Raw genomic sequence first — 6698 nt, forward strand, 5'->3', positions numbered from 1 at the left:
TAATCAAATGCGAATATCGGAAAGTCAAGTTCTCTACCATTAAGCGGCGCGATGACTTCACACTTTCCATGAAGTCATCGCTCCGATAAATTTCAGTGATATGCGATTCAATGATACGATAATTCCAAAAATAACCGGTCCGTTCACTTTTTACCCATTCACAGATTTCTTCTTTTCCCTTTATTCCCGTTAAAGGGATGGGATCCTGAGAACACAAGAGAAGAATGTTTTGTGTTTCTAGGATTTTCTTTCCTCTCCCTGGAGGATCAGGGATCAGTCGATAGCACTTCTTTCTTTCAGAAATGTCGACGCAGGCTAGGGATGACGAATATTTTACGAGCGGTTATTACATAACCAATATCAAAAAGTCACAAATACCAGTGATCAATTATTTTCAAAGAGAGGTGTTATTTCGATTACAGGTCTTGGATCACGATAGAAAGTAGTAATCGATATGATCTGTCCAATTGAAGCTCTCGCACCAGAGTTCAATCATGCATAGGGAAAGTCCCTTGACCACTGATGCACTTCTGTTCCTGCACCCACTGATGCCCTCACAAATAGTTCTGGCTAGCGGGATGGTTGTTACCCGCCTTTTGATTGTCAGTCAACTATATTCCAGTTTGTATAATGTCTACACATTATTTTTATTGGAACTTTATTTTATTTTTCTAGAGAAAGTTTTAATAAGAGAAACAAAGATACAGTAAATTTAAAAAATCATAAAATTTCATTAATTACAAAATATTTATTAGCAAAATAAAAGTATCTTCAAATTAACACAGTTAAATGTTAAAATAAATGCTTCATTTAAAAAAAAATTCTTTTATAAGATTCTTAGCTATGTTCCATATAAATTTTTTTACAAATTGGTATCGTGCATAAATAAGACAATAAAATGTCGTGTCTTTGGCCTCAAAACTATATGGTTTCAGGAGTTTAAAAAATTTAATACTAACGTTAATATTGTATTTCGATAATATAAATAATAATTATATATAATTAATAATTTCATATTTAAAAAAAAACCTAGAATTTCAAAATACTGTTCAACAAAGTCATGATTTTAAAGATCGAAATTTGTAAAGTTCTCCTCCTCCCTTTGTGTATTTTATCGTTAACAAGGTAATTCAATAGAGGCTCGATTGAATCTAATTCTATCTATATAATTTTCTAAAAAATCTGTCTTGTTGTTTAACGGTTGAAATATTCAATTTATAAATAAAAACGTATTATAACAGTATTAGTAAAAATTATCTAAAACTTGTTTATTCCTTAAGAATGTAAAAATCAAGCTGAGTCTATAAAATACTCTTGTGTAACTCACGTAGCACATAAAATTAGTTTACGCAAACCTAATATAAAAGTTAAATAATTTCCAAGTTTGGTTTTTGCATTTAGAAAACTTTAATAAATATGATGAATTAAATACGATAATATTTTCCATATTTATTGTTCCCATGCAGATTTCTAAAAATTGAAAGCCATTCAAACCAAAATTTAAATTAGTTAATAATTTAATTCACTTGAATTTAAAGGTAGAAGAGGTATACCATCTAAGAGATTTATATTCCCGGAATATCAGATTTTATCAATATCAACAAATGATAAATGAAAAAAGTTTTCCTTCAATCATTTACTAAATATATATATATATATATATATATCCTTTTCATAAAATGAGTTAAAACGTTTCTGATGCCACTCGTAATAAAACTCATTAAAAATCATGTTATTTAATTGCATTTTTTTCTGGCATATGTTTCATCTGGTCCGCTAAACATTTTCACTCAAGTTCATCCTTCTGAGCTCCCATAGAATTGATTAAAGAAACTACATATAAATCAATGTTAGGGAACTAAGATTCCCACAGAGATATTTGCCGTCAGAAATCGCCTCAGACCAATACCACCGAAAGAAGGGGTGTAAAGAAGGGAAAATAGAAGAGGAAACACCAGAAATAGAACTTTCAACCTAAGGGAAACTATTCTTCCATCCCCATAATTGAGGTCATAAAGGGAAGGGAGGATTCTGTTGATGATGACGTGTCCGCGTTACCACGGAAAGAGGGTGTAGTAGCGTCTGAGGTAAAGACCCTTGAGCACCCGAGGGCAGAAGTTTGACTTCTAGCTCATATGAAGAAGAAACTCACACATTCGCTTGCACAACCCCTTTTTACAAGGAGACACATTCACACACCTCACAGATAGAACGCAGATGAAGAACAACCATGCCCGAACAGGGATTCGAACCCGGGACGCCCATATCACGGGGAAGATGCGCTACCCCTATGCAAGGATGCCGCCGAGAAATCTGTTAATAGTTTGAAAAGTGGACGGACCAGTTATTCTTAGAATTTCAGAATCATTGAAATCATTCGAAACCGCACATCACTGTAATTGGTGCTATTCACAGGAAATGAAGTTATTGCTTATTCAGTAGTATCAGTGGTTTCTTGACTTCAGTGACTTCTCGCTTGACAATATGAGTATCCCATAGAGATAATTTTTAACTGCCTGTGAAGTAACCTTCTATTGGCATGCATTTTGCAGCCGCCATCTATTGGTAGAATATAGAACTAAAGGGAAAATTTTAAAGAAATAATATTTTTTTGTTTTAATTTTTTCAGAAAATATTTACTCCAATAAATGAATTAAATAAATGGTTTTGAAAAAAAAATCAAAATTAAAACTTTAGCTTAAATCGATAATTTAAGTCAATCCCATATTACTTAAATTATCTAAATAAAATATTAATTATAATTAAAAAAATTGTTACTAATACTAATTAATAATTTTTAATTAAAAGTGTGATTAAAATAATAGTTAATTGGAACAAATATTTGTTATTCAAAAAAATCTTGGATTATACAATACATCTCTAACCTGTTTCTGAAGCTTGGCATGAAACACCCATACCTCCACCGGTTGACAATGCCGTTGAAACTATATATAGTGCGTCGATCAAAAAAATAGAAATTATAAAAGGGCAATCTAAATTTATATTTAACTTTTTAAATAAATCGTCCTTTTTCAAACACAAAAAGAGAATTTAAAAAAACGGGGAAATGCTTATCTCGTCTGAAATGTCTATGACGCTGGAGCCTGTGGCCCATAATGGAAAATAGGAGCTGTTTGAAAGCCTGATGCTACAAGGAAGAGTACAAGCCTTCATTTCCTATATGGATGTGGCGACTCTAAGTATTTTCCATCGTCGTAAATGGGGATATATGAACTCAAGAAATTTTTTAAGCGAATAAGTTGTTTTTTTAAAAATGGATGTATTTGTCAAAAATAATTATATTTATTCCCCCCCCCCTTTTTTTCTTTCTTTCTTTCTTTTTTTTTAATTCCAAAATTTGAATGCTTGGACACTGTAACGTTCATTTCAATTAAAAAATGCGCAAAGACAGGACGAAATCACTGTCATTTTATCCTTTTGAATGAATAAAATAAAAAAAATTAAAAACTAAAGGACAACGGCTTTACTTATTTGATACATATATATAGCGAGAGAGAAGTAGAGAGATATCACATAAATATAAGAAGCATAAAGACGAATTTAAAAGCCTAAATAAGTTCAGTTCGCAATACTTTCTTATCATTACAATTTACTTAGAAGAGGGCCTTGGAATAATTTAGTCTGTGGTTTCAAAGTGTCAAAATTCGTCATTGCACGGAACAGTTCTCTATTAGAAAGTTTCAAGAATTCATTGAACAGAACATATGCATATGGCTTTCATGTCCTAACATTTGGCGAAATCATAGGCATGAAATACTATATTTGAACGATTTAACTACAATTAAATATAGACAATATCCCCGGAAATTAAGGTGAGAGCCAAAGACGACTAGTATTATTGTAATTCAAAATTACATTGTAGGTCTCAATTTCAGGTTGTGAAAAAGATGCTGAAAGTTAAAATACATCAACTGAAAAGCATAACAGAACAGTTATAGGAAAATTTAGTAATTAAATTATCATTTCTTGGTTTTAAAAATTTGTAATGTAAAAAGAAAGATTTGTAATTATTAAAAGTTTGATTTGATAATTTTTTATACACATTTTGAGAAATTTCCATGTTTTAGAGCTTTTTCTTTTCACTTTTTTTCTTTTGGAAATTAAGTATGTCTCATCATTTGTAAAAGAATCTGAAAATTCAAAACACAAAATAATTAGAGAAATAATATTCGGTATAAAGTCTTATCTCCAAGATTATAAATCGATATCAAATTCTGCATAAAATCTATCAAAGGAATCTTGTCTGTCAGCTGGCCGTATGCATCTTAGTGTGATTTAATAATCATTCATAATGCTTAAAAAAGATAACGTTTTAATTAAGTTTTATTAGTATCAATTCATAATGTCCTTATCTACGCGCATATTTTTATTTCAACTTATAATTTAAATTTTTTTTAACTCTCTCGTATGCGTAGTATACAGAAAGTATAGTAATCATTAAAAAACTCGAACTCGAGATTTTAGCGAATCTTCATGTCTTCTCGAGTTCGAAAAACACATTTTCGGAAAATGTTCATCTGTATCTATGACAAAGATAATTCAAAAACGCTTTGAGTATAATAAAAAGTATAAGTAACAGTATACAGTCTTCACACTAAATTTGCAGATTTCTGTACAATTTTGAGTAAAAACTGTTCAGAAGTTCGTCTGGTTGTTCGAATATAAGTTAACACGATAACTTTAAAATGAAGACAGCTAGATAGATAAGATTCAGTACACAGATTTAACATACATAGTGTTACAAAATTGTGATGCTGCTTCCCAGCATGGTTGGTTCTATCATTGGAAGTACTGATTTATAGTCATTTGTATTGGATGCTGCCGGATGCCGAGCCAGTGGTTCCAAAGCTTGGCAACAAACTTGGCGACAAAATGGATAACGCTCGAAACGTCGAGAATTTTGTCGATCCGTCCATTAGGAACCGAGATACGCCTGATTGTCTAGAAGCTTCTAGCCCCGCCTTCTGAGAACTCTAAAAGGATGGCAGACTCAAGTAGGGATGACGAATATTTTTCGAGCGGTTATTACGTAACCAATATCAAAAAGTCACAAACACCAGTGATCAATACTTTTCAAAGAGGGGTGTGATTCAAATCCTTGATGCGATCTAACTGGTGATATTTCGAATATAGGTTTTGGATCACGATAGAAAGTAACAATCGATACAATATCACTGAAATGTACCGGAGCGGTGACTTCACTGGAAAGTAACAATCGATACGATCTGTCCAATGAAAGCTCTCGAACGAAACAGAAAAGGAAATATCTGTGAATGGATTGAAAAGTGAACGGACCGGTTATTGGAATTATCGTATCATTGAATTGCATATCACTGAAATTTATCGGAGTGGTGACTTCACTGGAAAGTGCGAAGTCGCCGCTCCACTTCATGAGAGTGACCTTGACTTTCCGATATTCGCATTTGATGATGCATTATTCCATGCAAATCCTTTTTAATTACTTGTGACTTGACTTTGCATACATTCCGTTTACTGTTGGCGCCATCTATTGGTAGAATATAGAACTAAAGTAAAGAATTTAAAGAAATAACACATATATTTAATTCAAATTTTTCAGAAAATGGTTTACTCCAATAAAGAAATAAAATAAATAGTTTTGAAAAAAAATTCAAATTTAAGAAGTTAGCTGAAATAGATAAATTAATTCAATCACACGTTACTTAAATTAGCAAATTAAGTATTAACTACAATTAATAAATTTTATATTTAATATTAAGTAATAATTTTTAATTAATAATATGATTGAAATAACAGATATTTGGAACAAATATTTAAAAATAACAATAGCAAAATTATTTGTTATTCAAAAAATCGTGGATTATGCATCTATAGTCTCAAGCTGCCGGTAATTGTAGTCGGAGTCGCCGATAAGTAACGAGTCTTCGAGAGGATAACGAAGCAACGGCGGATTGCCAGCGTTGTGTGGAGCTATTGCTGAATTGATGTGAGCCGAATTCTGTTGTCTACTGTGGAAGCAGCGTCGTATCTTTTGTGTAGTATCCAATTGTGAGAAGTAGTGAGTCAGCAGCTAAAGCGAGAAGAGACAGTGAGAAGTTCAGCCGTTGGAGAGACCGTAGAGCGAAGCTCCGAGGATCCCCTCTCCTGCTGGATTCTGTCTGGCCACTTCGTGTGATTTGGACAATTACTACTTGTGGGCTACTGTTTACTGTAGTGTGCTGTCCTGTTTTCGTCTCGGATGTAAATATTTGTCGTCTTTGTTCACTCGTGTTCTTCGTGTAAATAAACGTCATCGTTTTCTACTGAGGCCTGCTGATTGTGTTCTCACACCATACACCCACTATCAAAAGAAACCGGCGGTGAAGAAAAATCCTTAACAATAGCATGCACACCTCTCAAATTTTGAGCGAAATCCAACAATGGGTTATCTGCCGGTCTGTACTTTCAGAAACGTGTAAACGCGATAGTTCAAAAATGCAATAACTAAAATATATCAAATTTGGTATGAGTGTTACAAGTGCAGTTTTGTGTCAAATCTTTGTTTCAATCGGTTGAAAAAAAACGTGTTTAAAATATAAATTCGATTTTTGGATACTATTAACGGTATGCCAGGTATTAATTGCCAAAAAAAAAAAAAAAAAAACTTCTTGCCAAATAAGATTTCGTAAAAAATGCTAAATTCATGCCAAAAATATCTC

This window comes from Argiope bruennichi, chromosome 1 (genome assembly GCF_947563725.1).
Source record: "Argiope bruennichi chromosome 1, qqArgBrue1.1, whole genome shotgun sequence".
Lineage (NCBI taxonomy): Eukaryota > Metazoa > Arthropoda > Arachnida > Araneae > Araneidae > Argiope > Argiope bruennichi.